Consider the following 18,235-nt stretch of genomic DNA (forward strand, 5'->3'; position numbering starts at 1 on the left):
GGTGCTTGAATTTTCACTTAATTATTGTTTTAGTGGTCCGTGGTATGCTCTTCTATCTACACCGAGATTTGCGGTGACTTGATTATCTTATCTTTTAGGCCATTCGCTTTGACATGTTCATAGGGGTGTAGTTTGCATGCGTGTGTCATAGCAGTACACACATGTACATGTCTATGTGGGTATCTACACCGGGATCTTGACTAGAAAAAAATCATAATATGAAGACACAGATAATTTAGATACATATTTGGGTTTGTGTTAGTTATTTTTCGCAACGATATATATGGATGTAACTTAGATATAGATTTGCGGCTACTTTAGTTAACTTTCATATTGGAAGTATATGTATGTGGAGTTGCGGACACGGTACGCATCTTGCGCAGCGCCATAGATATTCATTGTTCACACTTCCAGGATCTCGCGCGCACGCAACAGATACCGTGACCGCCCCGACATGTTTGTTCGAATCACCGGCTCCATGTACATCCATCGATCCACAAGATTTTGCCTGCGGCGAGAGCCAGAGCCCAGAGAGCGCGAGCCGCAGAGTCGAGGAGCGCGCAGGCCAGGCGAGGCCGAAAATCACTTCCCCGCTATAAATTCGTCACACCGCCTACCTGCTCTAAGCAGAGTGCCTGTCTGTCAGTAGGCGAGCGAGGGGCAGGGGAAGGCCAGTGGCGGATCCACCTCACGGCTATAGACGCTCAAGTCTTCTCCTCGCTCTTCTCCGACTTCTCTCTTATTCTTCTCCTCCTCCCCGCACTTTCTTCTCCCCTAGCTCCCCAATGCACTATGCTCTGTGGAGGCAGTAGCTGGAGGGGCCGCAGCCCCCAAGCCCCCCCAGCCCTTCTCCCCGTGCTCCAATGGTGGTGGAGGTGGAGGAGAACATGGCGGCGTGGCTGGTCGCCAAGAACACCCTCAAGATCATGCCCTTCAAGCTCCCGCCCCTTGGTACGCAATCAGATTATGGCTCTCTCTGTCCTACGACCTACATAGTTCTTGCTGCTTGTTTGTCCTGTGCTAGGATTTCGCTGCTGGATTAGTACGTTTTTTTTACCTCTGCAAATCGGTAGTAGGGTCCGTTCTTGCGCAGATCGCTCCCCTGCGGTACACAAATCCATGTAGCTCCGCTCTGACAAGTTCCACTTCTTTTTATATTAATCGGCTCTGTTTAGGTTGATAAAATTTATACCTAAAAATATCACATCGAATGTTTGGATACATGCACAGAGTATTAAATAAAATCTACTTACAAAAGTTTTTACATGGATGGATGGTAAACATCTGCTAATTATGGATTAATCACTAATTAATTAGGCTCATTAAATTCATCTCGCGATTTACAATCCATCTGTGCAAAATATTTTGCAAATAGATTTTATTGAAACTCCGAAATAGCAAGATTCCATTTCAAAATTTTTATCTCTAAACATCTAAACACGGCCATTATCTTGTCGTCCGTGCACGTGCAATACTATGTAAATATAGTCAGAAATAAGAGCCTTTTGGATCAAGGGCTAAAGATTAACTCTAGAGAATATTACTATTTAAAAGTATTTAATAAAATATATATACAAAACTACTTGCAGAACTCTTAGATTAATTCGCAAGACGAATTTAATATGATATATTAATCCATGATTAGCAGATGCTTGTTGTGACATGACTGTAGCAAATTATAGATCAATTAGACTCATTAGATCCGTCTGACAAATTAGCTTGGGGGTTCTCATTATCAACATTTAATGCTCCTAAATATTGGCAAATCATGCATGCAAAAATTGCCCCCCCCCCTCCAAACAGGCTCAAGATCGCGGATGCTGATTTGGGCCCGCCTTTCCCCCTTTTTTCTGAAAGAAATGTTTTCTTTTCACATAAGCAAAATCTAAGGTCACAAACGAGAAAATACGGTCTCGTCTGCACAATCACTACAGTATTTGTCAATGGGCAAGTACTGTATGCATGGTTCTTAAGCCGTTGCCTAGGCGACGACTAGGCATCCAGGCGCCCTCGGGGTGGTAGGCATCCCCCTCGCCTTGGCAGGATGCGTATAGCATCCGCCTCAGGATCAAGGCGTCCGCCTAGGCGTCCAAAGGCGTCCTCTGGACGCCATGGAGGATGAGGCGGCCGCCATCCTTGGTACGCGCGGGAAATCGAGCGGAAACAGAGGGAGGGTAGGGATTGGGCACGATATCGAGCGGCAAAAGTCGTCTGCTGGCTTAATCGACCGAGGGAAACCAGAAACAAAGAAGAGAGGGAAGGAAGAGAGGGAAACAGAGAAGAAGCGCGTGAGATCTCACCTGGCGGGGCGGATCTCGGCGAGGTGGCGACGGCGACCCCGCAGCCTCGCGCATCTCCCTGTCCGCGAGGAACCGCGCAGCCCTGCGCATCTCTGCGGGTCCGTGAGGACCCGCGCGGCCCTGGGCATCTCCGCCGCCCGCACGGCACCACCTCCTCTTCGCCTCCGCGCGGCGCCGCCTCTGCTGGTCCACAGCCCCGTGCGGCCCCGCCTCCGTGCACCTCCTCTGCTGGTCCTCCGCGGCCTCGTGCGACCCCTGCAAGACCGCAATGGCCAGGTAATTCCTTCCCTCTTCTCTGCTGGTCTGCTGCTCTCCGGTCTTCCTTTCCTCTGCTATGCTTTTCAGCTCCTCTCCAGTCTTCCTAACTTACTTTGCTTGTGCTTGCTCTACTTTATGCCTCTAGTCCTCTACTGGTAGATTTAGCAGTGCGTGGCTCTTTCTACCATTTAAAATCAACTCGTATGTTAGTGGCTATGTACTAAATTTTTTGCTGTCATGGTATATTTAGGGTATGTCTATGGTGTCGCCTCGCCGCGCGCGTTATACGCCTAGGCGTTGTGAGGGGGTAGGTCGTCACGAGTCGCCGTAGCGCCATAAGAACTATGACTGTATGCATATTGTCTGTCTGTCTAGCCTCTAGGGGCACGGTTTTGAATAGAGTTCGTCCGTCAGAATGGTCTTTAAACTTGTCCCAAGTTCTCATCCTGGTCCTCATACTCTCAAAATTCATATAATGGTCCGTAAACTTATCCCACGCTCTCAAATAACTCCATATACTTCCAAAATATTTAGAATTTTTTTTATGAATTGTTTCAAACTTTTAGAATTTCAAATCAAATTCCAATCTCACTCAAAATTGATGAATATAATAATTGATGTTTTCTAGAGTTTTTATTTAATATATTTAGTTAATACATGGTTTTATTTTAGAGATTAAAATAATATTGAAATTACTTATCCTTTGTTCTAAAAATTCTAAGAAAATTACAAAAAATAATTCAAATATAGGTTTTATAGAGATTTTGATATTTTTCTTTCAATTTGTGATAATTTGTCTATAAATTTGGATCCATTTTGAGTGGAAATCGAACTTGATTTGAAATCCAAACAAACTAATCTTTTTTCTAAATTAAATAAAGAATTTTAGAAGCATATGGATGTGGATGAGAGTTTATGATAAGTTTTTTAATGCGGTAAGATAAGTTTAAGGACTAGGATAAGAATATACGATAAGTTTACATAGCATTATATGCATTTTGAGAGTATGAGAATCAGGATAAAAACTCGGGATAAGTTTAAGAATTATTATATGCATTTTAAAAATATCGGGACCGGAATGAGAACTTCGAACAAGTTTAAGGACGGCCGATGAAATTTACTCTATACTGACACTGAGGTCTGGCATTTTTCAGGCCCGCATGATGTCCGGGTGCGGATGAAGGCAGTGGGGATCTGCGGCAGCGATGTGCACTACTTCAGGGTAGGTGCACCTCATCTCCTCCTACCTTGCTCATCGATCCATGGTGTTCTCGAGTCAGAGCACTCAATCAAATACTACAAGCATTGCTGAACTGAACTGATCTATCTGCAGGAGATGCGCATCGCGCACTTGGTGGTGGAGGAGCCGATGGTGATCGGTCACGAGTGCGCGGGCATGATCGAGGAGGTTGGCTCCGGCGTGAAGCACCTCGCCGCCGGCGACCGCGTGGCGCTGGAGCCCGGCATCAGCTGCCGGCGCTGCCACCGCTGCAAGGGCGGGCGCTACAACCTCTGCGAGGACATGAAGTTTCTCGCCACCCCGCCCGTGCACGGCTCGCTGGCCAACCAGGTCGTACACCCGGCGGACCTGTGCTTCAAGCTCCCGGACGGCGTGAGCCTGGAGGAGGGCGCCATGTGCGAGCCCCTCAGCGTGGGCGTCCACGCGTGCCGCCGCGGCGGCGTCGGCCCGGAGACGGCGGCGGTGCTCATCATGGGCGCCGGGCCGATCGGCCTCGCCGCGCTGCTCGCGGCGCGGGCCTTCGGCGCGCCGCGCGTGGCGATCGTGGACGTGGACGAGCACCGCCTGGCCGTGGCCAGGTCCCTGGGCGCCGACGCGGCGGTTCCGGTGTCGACGAGGCCCGAGGATGCCGCGGAGGAGGTGGCGCGCATCCGGGCGGCGCTGGGCGGCGCGGAGATCGATGTGAGCCTGGACTGCGCCGGGTTCAGCAAGACGGTGGCGACGCGGCCCGGGGGGCGGGTGTGCCTGGTGGGGATGGGGCACAGCGAGATGACGGTGCCGCTGACGTCGGCGGCGATCCGGGAGGTGGACGTGGTGGGCGTCTTCCGGTACAGGGACACGTGGCCGCTCTGCATCGAGCTCCTGCGCTCCGGCAAGGTGGATGTGAGGCCGCTCATCACCCACCGCTTCGGCTTCTCGCAGCAGGAGGTGGAGAAGGCCTTCGAGGTCAGCGCGGGGCCGCGAAGCCATCAAGGTCATGTTCAACCTCTAGGTAGCTAGATGGCTGCCGCTCGCTTAGGATTTTGTGGGCTTAATTTACTTTCTCAAAAAAATGAATTTTAGTGTGCTTGTTCGTTTGATTGGTGCTACGACTTGTGGTCGTGGAGTCTATGGCGCTTGTGCCATGACGAAAACTCGAGTCTTGTAATAAGTTGGCCTGATTTCGTCTCTTGAGATGAATGAAGCCGGATACACACTCTATCCTTTATCTTAAAAAAAAAAGATGGCTGCCGCTCGCTTATGCTATGGCGTTGGGTTGGATTGGAACTTGGAATAATAGCCGTGGCTTTCTTGCTTCTGTCGCTGTTGTCTTGTTTCTTGCTGTGTGTGTGTGTCGTGCGGTCATTGTTCTTATATATGGTATGTTCCTTTTTAAAAAAAAAAAACTAAATATGGCATGTTCTTGATGGATGCGCGTGTTTTTGAGCTCGAGTGAGAAACCCGGATATGGGGCGCCCCCTCCCGTACCCATGTTCTCCACTCAAGGTCATGTCTGGCCCTGGATGCGGTCGATGCCGGTCATGGTGGCGGTCCGGGCTACCGGATCCGGCAGCCTCGGGGCCGGATCTACGCGGCCCTGTGAGCTTGGCCGGCGAGGTGCGGCTGCCCCTTCGCACCGGCAGGCTGGGGCCAGAGCGGTCGCTAGTGGCACAGCCGCGAGGAGGACGACGCCCCCACGGCGGCCACGTCGTCGCGCGGATGGCCGTGAAGGCGCGGCTTTGCCCATACTCACAGGATTCGGGGTCGATGCCTCATCCCTCGACCCAGGAACATCGTTCCGATTCGAGGATCGGGGTCGAAGAGGGTCAGTGTCCCATTCAAGGTTGGATCGTGTCCCGATTTGAAAGGGGTCGCAGCCCCATTGCTAGCAGAATTAATTGGGATAAGGAGGTTAAGGACAGTGGATTGGTGTGGTTTTTGTTAGACAATGAGCTGAGTACGTGTAGCATGGTCTAAATGTACTCTTTTATATGTTTCTTATATGCTTGTGCAGATTAGTTTCTTCATTAGTAGCACATATATAGTTTTTGTCTTTATCGACCCGAAGATATCGACCCCGATGAATCAGGGTCGCGTCCCACATAATAATTTATCGTTCCATAGATGTATACCCCCTTCGTACCACAATTTTATAAAATGACGACCCTCGACCCTCGACCCCGTTCCTCGACCCGGTCGACCCAGGAACTTTGTGACTATGGCTTTGCCGCTGCGTACGCCCCGCGATGGGTCGTCGCATCTTCGTGAGGGCTAGGGCTGGGGCCGTCGCCGCGGTCTCCCTCTCGTTTCTTCCTCAAGGTCAGCTTTGGAACGGAGCCAAGATTTGCTACTCCTAGTTGTAATCTTTCTTATTTTTTTCATCTCTTTTTTTGTTTCCTGAACCTCCTCTTGTAGATGCTAGACTCGTTTGTACTCTTTTTTCTTTATTAAATATATAATCAGTAGGGCACTACCTGGCGCCTGTTCCTTCAAAAAAAAAAAAGATTTGCTACTCCTTATGCCGGCTGACGCCGGTGGGCACTGCTTGGTGTGGCTTCCGTTGTGCTCAGGCAGATCCACCACCGGTGCTCCTTACCGTGCGTTGGCAGAACTCCTTGAGGGTGGGTGTTCCGGGTTTCGCCGGAGAAAGCCATCTCTGGTTTCCAATGACTAGTGACAACGACGACGTTTGCAGGCACTGTTCCCCTCCATGGAGGCGTTGTCTTGCGACTCCCGCACCTTTTCTATGATAGCTGGAGCGGTCCATTCTGTGACAACTGCTACCGTGCAGTGAAAGCTTTGCGCCCAGCGCGCAAGGGGGGGGGGTGCGTCTTGCCTTCGCACGGTCTGCCAGGGTCTTCGACCAACCAGTGAAGCTTGGGAATCATCTGCTTCTCTGTTGTGCTACTCTTCTTGGACCAGATTGATATCCGTTGTTTCCTACTGCTGTGATTCAGTGAGTGTCTTTCATTGGGCCGCTTCATCGGCGCTCTTCCTGCTGACGGTGTCACCAAATCTTATGCCAGGTAGTGATCCATCTCCTTGACCATTCTCCTACAAGGATTCCTCCCCGTGTATGACGTTGTACCGAGAGACGTGGAGCCTTGATGTTCTCTTCAAAGGTGAAACCATCCGCTTCAAAAGGAAGATCGTCGTGTCTGGTAACCTTTGGCTTGCACGCCTTCCATCACCTTTAGTCCCCATTCTGTTGGCTTGACTCTCAGATGGAGGGTGACAACGGAGCGGCGTAGCTACAAGAGGTGGTGTGAATGCGCAATGGCCAATGAGTTATTTAGCAAGTATGTTGTTTCGATGGAAGCTCAAATTGGCGATCCGTAGTTGTCTTCCTAACCTGTGTCTATGTCTTCCTCTGAATTTCATGTCTGTATTTCTCCCCTTCTTTGATGTGTCCTATCCAATTGCATTTCTTAATGAAGATTATGTACTGTTTTGCCTTCCAAAGGCCTATAAATGAAATCCCCCCCGACCCTAAAAAAACCTACGCGGCTAATTTACGGCCGGCGCTATTAGACTATTAGTACGGCCTCCTCTTTTTAATAGAAAAAATTTTACGGCCAACTTTAGGGATTGTTTGGATTCAGGGGCTAAACTTTAAACCATGTCACGTCAAAGAGAATTTTAGTATTTAGAAGTATTAAATGAAGTCTAATTACAAAACTAATTGCAGAACCCTGGGGCTGAATTGCGAGACGAATTTAATGAGATATACTAATCCATAATTACCTGATGGTTACTGTAGCATCACTATAGTATATCATGGATTAATTAGGCTCATTAGATTCGTCTCACGAATTAGCACCTATCTATCAAAAAAGTTTTATAAAAAAATTTATTTGATATTCGTAAATAGTAAGATTCCTTTTAATGTGATCGAGATTAAAAAAATCGTGGAAAACAAACAGCTCCTTGGTCTGGTGTCGCATGTTGCATGCATGAGAGCGCCAAAAAAAAGAGTAAAATAGCATGCTGCATGCATGTGAGGTGCCAAGGAGACAAGTAAAAGAAAGGAATGACTTAAGGGCATGCACCAAGGGGGAGAGAAGATTGGGCAGTTGTGCGCATGCATATAATCTAAAAATAAAAAGAGCTTAGTTCGAAATAAAAATCTTATTATATAGTTGTGTTTGTTTCAATAAGAGCTTCAAAACAACATCTCACATCACTATATTTCAATGATATATTTTATGAGAGAAAATACTTTTAGTGTGTTCTAATTTGCTTACAGTTTTTGCAAAAGTTACTTATGAATTTACAAAATTTGCTTCACACCTTTAAGTTCAGTTAACTGGATATTGGTGTTGATATTACGAAGATAGATTGCTTGGTGTGACTTGTGGATGAGGGTAAACAATTTTTTTGGAGCATGTGAATGTTTATGATCTTTAATAGGCAACTTGAGCAAATCAGCTGACCATTTTTACTAATTTATTTTGATATTTTATATTATATCTAAAGCAATTTATGTGTCTTTAAAAAAACTGTCAAAATATATTCAAGTGGGGTCTTGTTTGAATGTCTCTTCAAAAGAGATAATTGCGCAATCGAAATTTGAATTTGATGTATGGTTTAGAAACTAGAACTTTTTAAAATTTTAAAATTAATGCATGTGGTTGTCACCAATGTAAGATTTCACGTGATCTGATGGCCATACGGACGGACAAAATTATGGCCGGTCGTAAGGCAGTGATTAAAAAAAAATCCGGATTTGGGGATCATTCGCACTCCATTTTTTTTGGACGACGTGGGTTTGGGCCTTTGGCCCTGCATCATCAAGGGAGGCATACGAATACGACATACAAGACCCAATTGGATGGAGATCCAACATGCAAAATCTTGGGTTTGACCTCTGGCAGCTCACCCGTTTCTCCGCTGGCCTCTTAGGCCAATTTTAGTGGGAGTGTTAGAGTGTTAATAATATTAAATTTGCTGATATGTACCAATAGTATAAAAAGAGAGGAGTGTCATAAAATATGAAAAGAGTGTCATCACCATAACGCTCCACTGGCATAGTTTTCAAGTTTCCAACCTTGATAACTGTGTCGATGACACTTCCGGTGAGTGTTTGACATGAAAAATATATATAAAGAACGCACGAAGAAGATGCGTGGAGTAAAATATTATGGGCGTGCCAGTGTACTAAAGTACACAAATAAACAAGAGACAAAGATAGAGAACAAGTGTTTCATTAATTCTTTGATCAACAAAATTACAAGTTCTCTTCTCGTAATGTGCACCATAGCCGTGAGGGCCATTCGACTCAAGCAATGTCGTACCGCGGTTCACGGGGCTTTGGAAAGCTCCCAATTAATTACTCCCGCGAATTAAATCCGCTGGACACCTCCGATTAAGTTGCGCGTGGTCGTCATCTTTGTCTTCGCTTCGCTTCTTCCATGCATAACATGTGGATGGATGATGATGCTGGTATGTAGGGGCAGGCGCTGGCGTAATCCACGGCTTCGTCGATCCATGGTGCCATTGGTAGCGTGGCTTGCTCAAGCTGCGCCTGTCTTGTCGTCCGGCCTCGTCGGTCACAGGCGATGTGGAAAAAACGTAGATGGTGATTAGCGTATGCATGGAGAAGAGGAGCTCGGCACCGGCGATGTCATATCGCAGCATTGTGATGTATGAACCAGTTGTGAATTTAAACTTGGTGGCCTTGCACGCGCGATAACTTGAAGATGCAGTGCTCGTGCGTGTGGAGGACTCGAATCGCTTTAGCGCGGTTAGGCAGTCCAGTGGACGGCTCCGGCAAGCAGGCAAATGGCCGCGAGTACATGGCGAGATGGCCGAGACCGCGCCGGCACGCTGGCGGCCAGCTCCGCCGCGGGTTGATGGTAATAGCTGATATGGTAATCATCATTTTGGGCAGCACAAGCATGTAACTTGAACATGGATGCATATCTTGCTTGTCTTCGTACGTGCATGACCCATGCACGTATATAAGTTGCTCCTTGCAACCGGTGGGACGAAGTGACTCTGGGGGCTATTTTTGGCAAACCGATCACTCCTGCTCTTGCAGTAGTCCTGAGCTGCTCCACTGTGTAACGAACATGGCCCCATATAGGCCATTTTGAGTGATTTTGGTGATTGATCAACAACGCAATTAATGGGACTAATCAGTTTGTTGAGTGAACATTTTTAGATCTCAAAGATGAAGTAAAAAGCCCGAGCAAAAGCAAAACACGAAGAAAGAACTCAAAGAAATACTGAATTGGACGAGTTTGGCATAAAATAGCACCACCACTTAATACGGTGCCCAGCCATCAGTCAAACTGATGGTAATCGGTTACTCCGATTCTCAACATTTGGTCAAATGAGATGGACCTCAGCTGAATCTTGTAGAGAATTTCACAAGCTTTCAATAGAGTACAAGATCATCAAAATCGGAGATCTGAGTAAAAAGTTATGATCCAAACACAAGAAAGCTGATTTCTGTGTGGCACAGGTTAAACTGATGCCCAATCACTAGTTATTCCGATGCTCAAAATTTGGTCAAATGAGATGTACTTTAGCAAAATCTTGGAGAGAATTTTACAATCTTTCCAAAGAGTACAAGATCATCCAAATCTGAGTTCGGAGTAAAAAGTTATGACCAAAATACGAAGCACATTTAAGCTGATTCCTATAAGCACCGGTTAAACCGATGCTACTACAAAAAGTGTCAGTGCACCGGAGAGCATGTTGTTGGCTTCGGATAAACCGATGCTATCACCGGATAAACCGATGGTACCATATTTCAGCTACAGAACTTGTCAGAAAGTGTCAACGGCTAGTTTAAGCTATTAGTGACCGGTTAAACCAATGACTAGGCACCGGTTAAACCGATACTTATGCAGAAATGTCCCCAACGGCTACAAGCTGCTACTTCGAGTTTGTGGGCTATATATATGGCATCCCTCGGCCATTTTGGAGTTGCTAGAGTTCCTAGAAGCCTCATACACATCCAAGAACACCTCAAAGACATCCAAGTGCAGATAGATCAATTCCTTAGACTTTGCACAAGCTTTGTGAGTGTTAGTGCTAGGATTAGCTATTTAGAGAGTGTAAGAGCAAGGTGTTGTGCCTTGTGGCTGGTTCTAGAGTGAACCAACAAGTATTTCAGTGTGCCGGCCCCTTGGAGCATTTGGTGGATCGCCGGCACGTCATCGACCCTCCGGCTTGGTGTGGAGCGGCGACGACAACCTTGTACGGGGGATGTGGGGACCATCTCTCCTTTGTGGGCAAGCTCCATAGTGGAAAGCGGGATCAAGGTGACTGTGATTGTGTTCACAGAAGAGACTTGGTTGCCGGAAGCAATACTCTTCGTGAGTGCTTCAACAACATGGATGTAGGGGCGCCTTTGTGTCAATCCGAACCACGGGATAAATCTTTATATCGAGAGTTTGCTTCCTCTCATCCCTCCTGTTTAAGCTTCTGCATTTTATATTGCACCTTGTTTGCCTTTACTTTCTTAGTGTAGTATCTTGTTAGGTTTGGTTATAGGTTGGAAAATTCTTTTGAGATGAGGGTTTCACACAAAGATGAACAGTAGTTTCACGCGCGCGGACGTCGAGTTGGCCGATCTCCAAGAGTTGTGCTCAGAGCCGATGAACGCCGCGTTGGTGCCGGCTTCGGCGCCGTCGCTGCCGACATGGCTCTCCTTGGACATGGTAATCTCATCATTTTAGGCAACACATGTCCAGGCATGCAACTTGGACATAGTTGCATTTTGCTTGTCCGCGTAGTGCATGGCCCATGCACGTGTACTCACTGCTAGAAAAACTTCACATTCATCCCTGCATGTTAATACCAGTTAACTTTTAGTCCGGTATTAAAGTTGTTGCGCCATTTAAGTACCGTCTACAAATTTGAAAGCTCCTGGAGCCATTTTAGTACCGGGTCAAGAAACTAGCCTGTACTAAATGTTGCATTTTAATACTGGCTGGTGTCTTGGCCCAGTACTAAAATGGCAATGAAACATTTAGTACCGGCTAGGGTCAGTACCCGGTAGTAAATCGCTGCGCACGTCTCGTCTTTATGTTCTCTTCCCTTCCTTTTCAATCTTATCTTCTTTCTTCTCTCTCGTCATCTCTTCTTTCTTCTCAATCTTATCTCTAACTCTCTCCTCTCTTGAGCAGGCCGGCGGCGAGCTCCCGAGAGGAGGCGACCCCGGCGAGCGGGCGTGACCCCGACGAGCGGCGAATCCCCGAGAGGCGGCGGCCCTGGTAGTCGCGGCGGCGGGCGCGGGCACGCGTGGCCCCGGCCGCGGCGGCGACCCCGGCGGTCGTGGCGGCGAGCGCTGATGGGAGCCGGCGCGCGTGGCCCTGGCGGCGGCGCCTCGCGTGGGCGGGCGAGCGGTGCCAGTGCGCGGCGAGCAGCCCGCGTGTGGGCGCGACCTAGCCACGGCGGCGGCTCCAGCGGGCGTGCCCCCCCCCCCCCCCGGCGTCGAGATCCCCATGCGCAGGCACAGCCCAGGCGCATCGGCAGCGCGGGTGGGCGGCGGCCGTGGCTGCACGCGTGGGCAGGCGGCAGCCGGCGGGTTCTATGTAGGCGAGTTTGTGTTGTGTCTACTTTTTGTCATTTTCAATAGAATGTTGAATCTAGTAGAATGTTGAATAATCTCTCTGTTGAGCGTTTGTTGTTGTATAATTTTTTTTGTAATCTTGGGACTTTGTAATTTTGGAGTAGAATGGTGTAATCCAACCGAAGCTTTTCCGGCTCCTCACTTTTCTTTTTCTGCTCTTAGTTTTCTTCCACCGCTGTTATATTTCTTCTTTGTTCTTCTATGTTCTTTGAAGAACAAATGAAAAACAGACAGGAGAGAGATGAAGGTCATGGAAAGAGAAACGAGAGAGGAGCGAGAAAGAATGAGTGAAAAAGCAACTAGATTTTGTTTTTTGCACAAAAATTTTATTTAGTACCGGTTTGGATTTCTGACCGGTACTAAACTGTTATATTTAGTACTGGTTGCAGTGACCTGTACTAAATTGCGTACAGTTTAGTACCGATCAACCAGTAACGGTTCAGAAACCGGTACTAACAAGGGGTTTCTGACCGGTACAAATGTTAGTTTTTCTAGCACTGACTTGTTTGCTTCTCCTTGCAACTGATGACGTGAGGTAACTCTGGATGATTAGAGCTTCCGCGATCGATCACTCCTACTCTTGTAGTTCGGAGGTGCTGTGTTTGGCTCTCCCGTCGACTCCACAGAGCGCGGCGAACTCGGCGGCTGCCGCGGATGTCGAGTATTGGCTTCAACCAAGAGTTGTGCTGAGGGCCGACGAACGCCGTGTTGGTGCCGGCTTCGGCACCGTCGCTGCCGGCGTGGCCCTTCTGAAGATGCTAAGAATGGAGAAGCTTCGGCGACTCGGCCACGGCCGATGTTGCCGGCTTCTCGCTGCCGACGTGACCCTCCTTGAACGTGATGGGCTCCGGCACCGCTCCGAAGATGCTAAGGACGGCGAAGCTCCGGCAGCTAGGCCGCGGCCGGCCGGCATCCACGTCGATGTCATCGAGCTGGCCGATCTCCGCGGGCTCGGGGCCGGGTAGACAGCAGAGCTAGGCGCCACGAGGTCTTGAACCGGCCTAGGCGCACGCCGGTGCAAGTGACGATGACGACCTCCACGACTCGGCGGCGACTCGGGCCACGGCGGCGGTCATACTCCATGACGGCATCTCCGGCTCACAGGTTGCACGAGCGATTTCACCTTAAGCTCTCCCTAGCTGGCCATGCATGCAATGAAACTTGGAGAAGGAGAGAGAAAATGATTAGTGTTTTTAACCACCTGTGCCGGCCATGTTCAACTCCTCCGTGCGGCAGCGACTGACTGCCCCCGGCGCTCTTCCCGGCGTCGCCGTGCACTGGATCGAGCTGGTGATGACGTCTTCTCTTTTCTTTGCTCGTATGTGGTGGGTGTGGTGTATGGTTTCCGGCAATGGGAGTAGTGCAGGCGACGAACGATCCTTCTCCTGCCTCTCTCAGCCTCTCGGTCTGTCCCCTCTCTGTGCGTGTCTGTCCAATGACCAGCCCTCCTTTTATAGGCCAAGCACTGATTTGGCGCTGGATGAAGGACGCTCCCGGCCAGCAGTATGAGATGGCGGCAAAATCCCCGTGGATTGGCTTTCCTTTGCTACGCACCCAACCTTTCCTTTTGCTAGCGGAGACCAAATCACGGGTGAGGACTTTCCATCTTTCCTGCCAGACAGAATTGTTTGTTTCCATACAACAGGGAGCTAATACAAATCCCAAATACTTTCCATTTGCTAGGAGGCGGTTGGTGGCAGCGTCAAACGCGAGCTCTGGCTGTCATGCGGACCCTTGCCTCTATTTCCCGGCCACTCATATGGCAAGTATTTTTATATAATCACATGTACGCTGGTTTAGGCACATATTCATCACCTACGTACAGGCTAGTCATGCATCATTATTTTTACTCTTTCACATGACCACTAGTATTCATATTTGGATGAGTGCACGGAGGTACAGTGCTCCCATGGAGGGTGTCGGATACGCGGCCGTATACACCTGCGCCAGCTTGGAGTAGGGAGCACATGAATCTCGTTAAGTACGTACGTGTCTGGCAACCTGATCATCTCTGCAACTCAAAGTGCAAAGAGGCCTGAATGTGTACAAATTTCATAGCACCAGTAGCATGTGCTTGTACGTAACAATTTGCATGCTAGCTTCATGTTACTGGGCTAATCACGGGAGCTGGCCGTGTAGATGTACAAAAATCCATCAAACAAATGCCCCCTCGCTAAGTTAAGCATGATTGCATAGGCCAATCGGGCTTAGCTTAGCGAAACAATTTTTTTCTTAGCTTAGCGAATCTGAATCGCCTGTCGGGAGGCGCAGATTTTACCTGGCACTGTCTTCCCCCCAGAGGGTGGTCAGGCGGCATACTATTGGGAATAAATTCAGCGGTTCTAGATTTAAGCTTTATAGCGGAAGGGGAATTTTTCATAAAATTCCATCTGCGCAATAAGAGCGATGATTTCAAATGGATTCTAATGGCGGTTTATGGCCCGGCTCAAGATGACTTTAAACCAGCATTTTTAGCAGAACTAGTTCGAACCTGCCAGCAGAACCCTTTGCCAACCTTGATAGGGGTGACTTTAACATAATGAGACATAGCAAAGAAAAGAACAAGACTAATTTCAACCCCCGCTGGCCATTCCTATTCAACGCAGTCATTGACAGTTTCAATCTTTGGGAGATAGAGTTGACAGGTCGCCAATTCACCTGGGCTAATTCTCTACCAGACCCGACTTTTGAGAAACTGGATAGGGTGTTGATGTCCATGGAGTGGGAATTCAAATACCCAATGGTAACGGTGCATGAGCTGGACAGAGGAGTGTCAGATCATGCCCCATTACTATTGGATACTGGCGACTCTTCCTTTACAGGGAATTCCAAACAGTTCAAAATGGAACTTTCATGGCTTTCTCATGAGGACTTTAGGGAACGTGTGGCAGAAATTTGGAATAAACCGGTCAACGGACAAAATGTTGTACAGAGATGGAACCGGAAAATGGGGGCTCACCGTAAACACCTAAGAGGTTGGGCTAGACACCAACATGGAGATTATAAAATCCAAAAACTGAACCTCCAAGAGACGGTCACATCGTTAGACACACTAGCGGAAGCAAGAGTGCTAACGGATGATGAAAGGACGCAGCTAGAAGTCGCACGCGATGGCTCGATCAAGCTTTTGCGAGAAGAACTCAAGTTCTACCAGCATGCTAAAGTCACTGACGTCCTTTTGGGGGATTTCAACACAAGGTACTTTCAGATGGTTGCAAGTGGCAAGCATCGTAAGAAATGTATCTTCTCTTTGGATAACGAGGGAGTCAAAGTAGAGGGGCAGAATAACCTCAAGAGTTATATCACCAAATTCTACAAACACCTCTTCGGACCTTCAGTAGATAATAACTTTTCTTTTGATGAGGATGCGACAGAAGACATCCCCCAAGTCACCCAAGCTGAAAACGAGTTTCTCACGGCCCCTTTCACTGAAAAGGAGATTCGGGAAGCTATCTTTGACATGGAACACAATAAAGCACCAGGCCCTGATGGCTTCCCAGCAGAGTTTTACCAGCATTTTTGGGATGTTGTCAAAGGGGATCTGATACAAATGTTCCACGAACTACACAGCGGTGAAATCCCAATCTTTAGTGTAAATTTTGGTGTAATCACCCTGTTGCCCAAAACCCAGGACACTAGTAGAATACAGCAGTACAGACCCATCTGCTTACTAAATATGAGCTTTAAAATCTTCACGAAGGTCGTGACCATCCGTGTTAACTCAGTCGCAGATCACTTGATTAGCCCAACTCAAACAGCCTTTATGCGAGGACGGAACATCCTTGAAGGAGTTGTTACCCTCCATAAAACTATTCATGAGTTGCACCGCAAAAACCAAAGTGCAATCATCTTCAAAATAGATTTCGAAAAAGCTTACGACAAAGTAAAGTGGGATTTCCTATTACAAACGCTTCGGATGAAAGGATTTTCACCAAAATGGATTGAGTGGATTAGATCCTTCATATCTGGCAAGAGTGTTGCAATTAACGTCAACGACGAGACTGGCAGGGTGTGCCTGGTGGGGATGGGGCACAGCGAGATGACGGTGCCGCTGACGTCGGCGGCGATCCGGGAGGTGGACGTGGTGGGCGTCTTCCGGTACAGGGACACGTGGCCGCTCTGCATCGAGCTCCTGCGCTCCGGCAAGGTGGATGTGAGGCCGCTCATCACCCACCGCTTCGGCTTCTCGCAGCAGGAGGTGGAGAAGGCCTTCGAGGTCAGCGCGGGGCCGCGAAGCCATCAAGGTCATGTTCAACCTCTAGGTAGCTAGATGGCTGCCGCTCGCTTAGGATTTTGTGGGCTTAATTTACTTTCTCAAAAAAATGAATTTTAGTGTGCTTGTTCGTTTGATTGGTGCTACGACTTGTGGTCGTGGAGTCTATGGCGCTTGTGCCATGACGAAAACTCGAGTCTTGTAATAAGTTGGCCTGATTTCGTCTCTTGAGATGAATGAAGCCGGATACACACTCTATCCTTTATCTTAAAAAAAAAAGATGGCTGCCGCTCGCTTATGCTATGGCGTTGGGTTGGATTGGAACTTGGAATAATAGCCGTGGCTTTCTTGCTTCTGTCGCTGTTGTCTTGTTTCTTGCTGTGTGTGTGTGTCGTGCGGTCATTGTTCTTATATATGGTATGTTCCTTTTTTTTAAAAAAAAAACTAAATATGGCATGTTCTTGATGGATGCGCGTGTTTTTGAGCTCGAGTGAGAAACCCGGATATGGGGCGCCCCCTCCCGTACCCATGTTCTCCACTCAAGGTCATGTCTGGCCATGGATGCGGTCGATGCCGGTCATGGTGGCGGTCCGGGCTACCGGATCCGGCAGCCTCGGGGCCGGATCTACGCGGCCCTGTGAGCTTGGCCGGCGAGGTGCGGCTGCCCCTTCGCACTGGCAGGCTGGGGCCAGAGCGGTCGCTAGTGGCACAGCCGCGAGGAGGACGACGCCCCCTTGATGTGCCCCGTGTGTGTGCTGGTGGTGCCTGCGGGGGGATTGCCCATCGCCGCGGGCCCGGACGCCACGGCGGCCACGTCGTCGCGCGGATGGCCGTGAAGGCGCGGCTTTGCGCCTTTGCCGCTGCGTACGCCCCGCGATGGGTCGTCGCATCTTCGTGAGGGCTAGGGCTGGGGCCGTCGCCGCGGTCTCCCTCTCGTTTCTTCCTCAAGGTCAGCTTTGGAACGGAGCCAAGATTTGCTACTCCTAGTTGTAATCTTTCTTATTTTTTTCATCTCTTTTTTTGTTTCCTGAACCTCCTCTTGTAGATGCTAGACTCGTTTGTACTCTTTTTTCTTTATTAAATATATAATCAGTAGGGCACTACCTGGCGCCTGTTCCTTCAAAAAAAAAAAAAGATTTGCTACTCCTTATGCCGGCTGACGCCGGTGGGCACTGCTTGGTGTGGCTTCCGTTGTGCTCAGGCAGATCCACCACCGGTGCTCCTTACCGTGCGTTGGCAGAACTCCTTGAGGGTGGGTGTTCCGGGTTTCGCCGGAGAAAGCCATCTCTGGTTTCCAATGACTAGTGACAACGACGACGTTTGCAGGCACTGTTCCCCTCCATGGAGGCGTTGTCTTGCGACTCCCGCACCTTTTCTATGATAGCTGGAGCGGTCCATTCTGTGACAACTGCTACCGTGCAGTGAAAGCTTTGCGCCCAGCGCGCAAGGGGGGGGGGGGCGTCTTGCCTTCGCACGGTCTGCCAGGGTCTTCGACCAACCAGTGAAGCTTGGGAATCATCTGCTTCTCTGTTGTGCTACTCTTCTTGGACCAGATTGATATCCGTTGTTTCCTACTGCTGTGATTCAGTGAGTGTCTTTCATTGGGCCGCTTCATCGGCGCTCTTCCTGCTGACGGTGTCACCAAATCTTATGCTAGGTAG

At 48.9% G+C, this 18,235-nt stretch overlaps 2 pseudogenes; both read left to right on the plus strand.

Moving 5' to 3' along the window:
• The first annotated feature begins 680 nt into the window (after positions 1-680).
• LOC120712272 lies at positions 681-5,095 on the plus strand (annotated as a pseudogene).
• An 11,182-nt stretch (positions 5,096-16,277) lies between these two features.
• LOC120713412 lies at positions 16,278-16,929 on the plus strand (annotated as a pseudogene).
• The last annotated feature ends 1,306 nt before the right edge of the window (positions 16,930-18,235 follow it).

Source organism: Panicum virgatum, chromosome 6K, assembly GCF_016808335.1.
Source record: "Panicum virgatum strain AP13 chromosome 6K, P.virgatum_v5, whole genome shotgun sequence".
NCBI lineage: Eukaryota > Viridiplantae > Streptophyta > Magnoliopsida > Poales > Poaceae > Panicum > Panicum virgatum.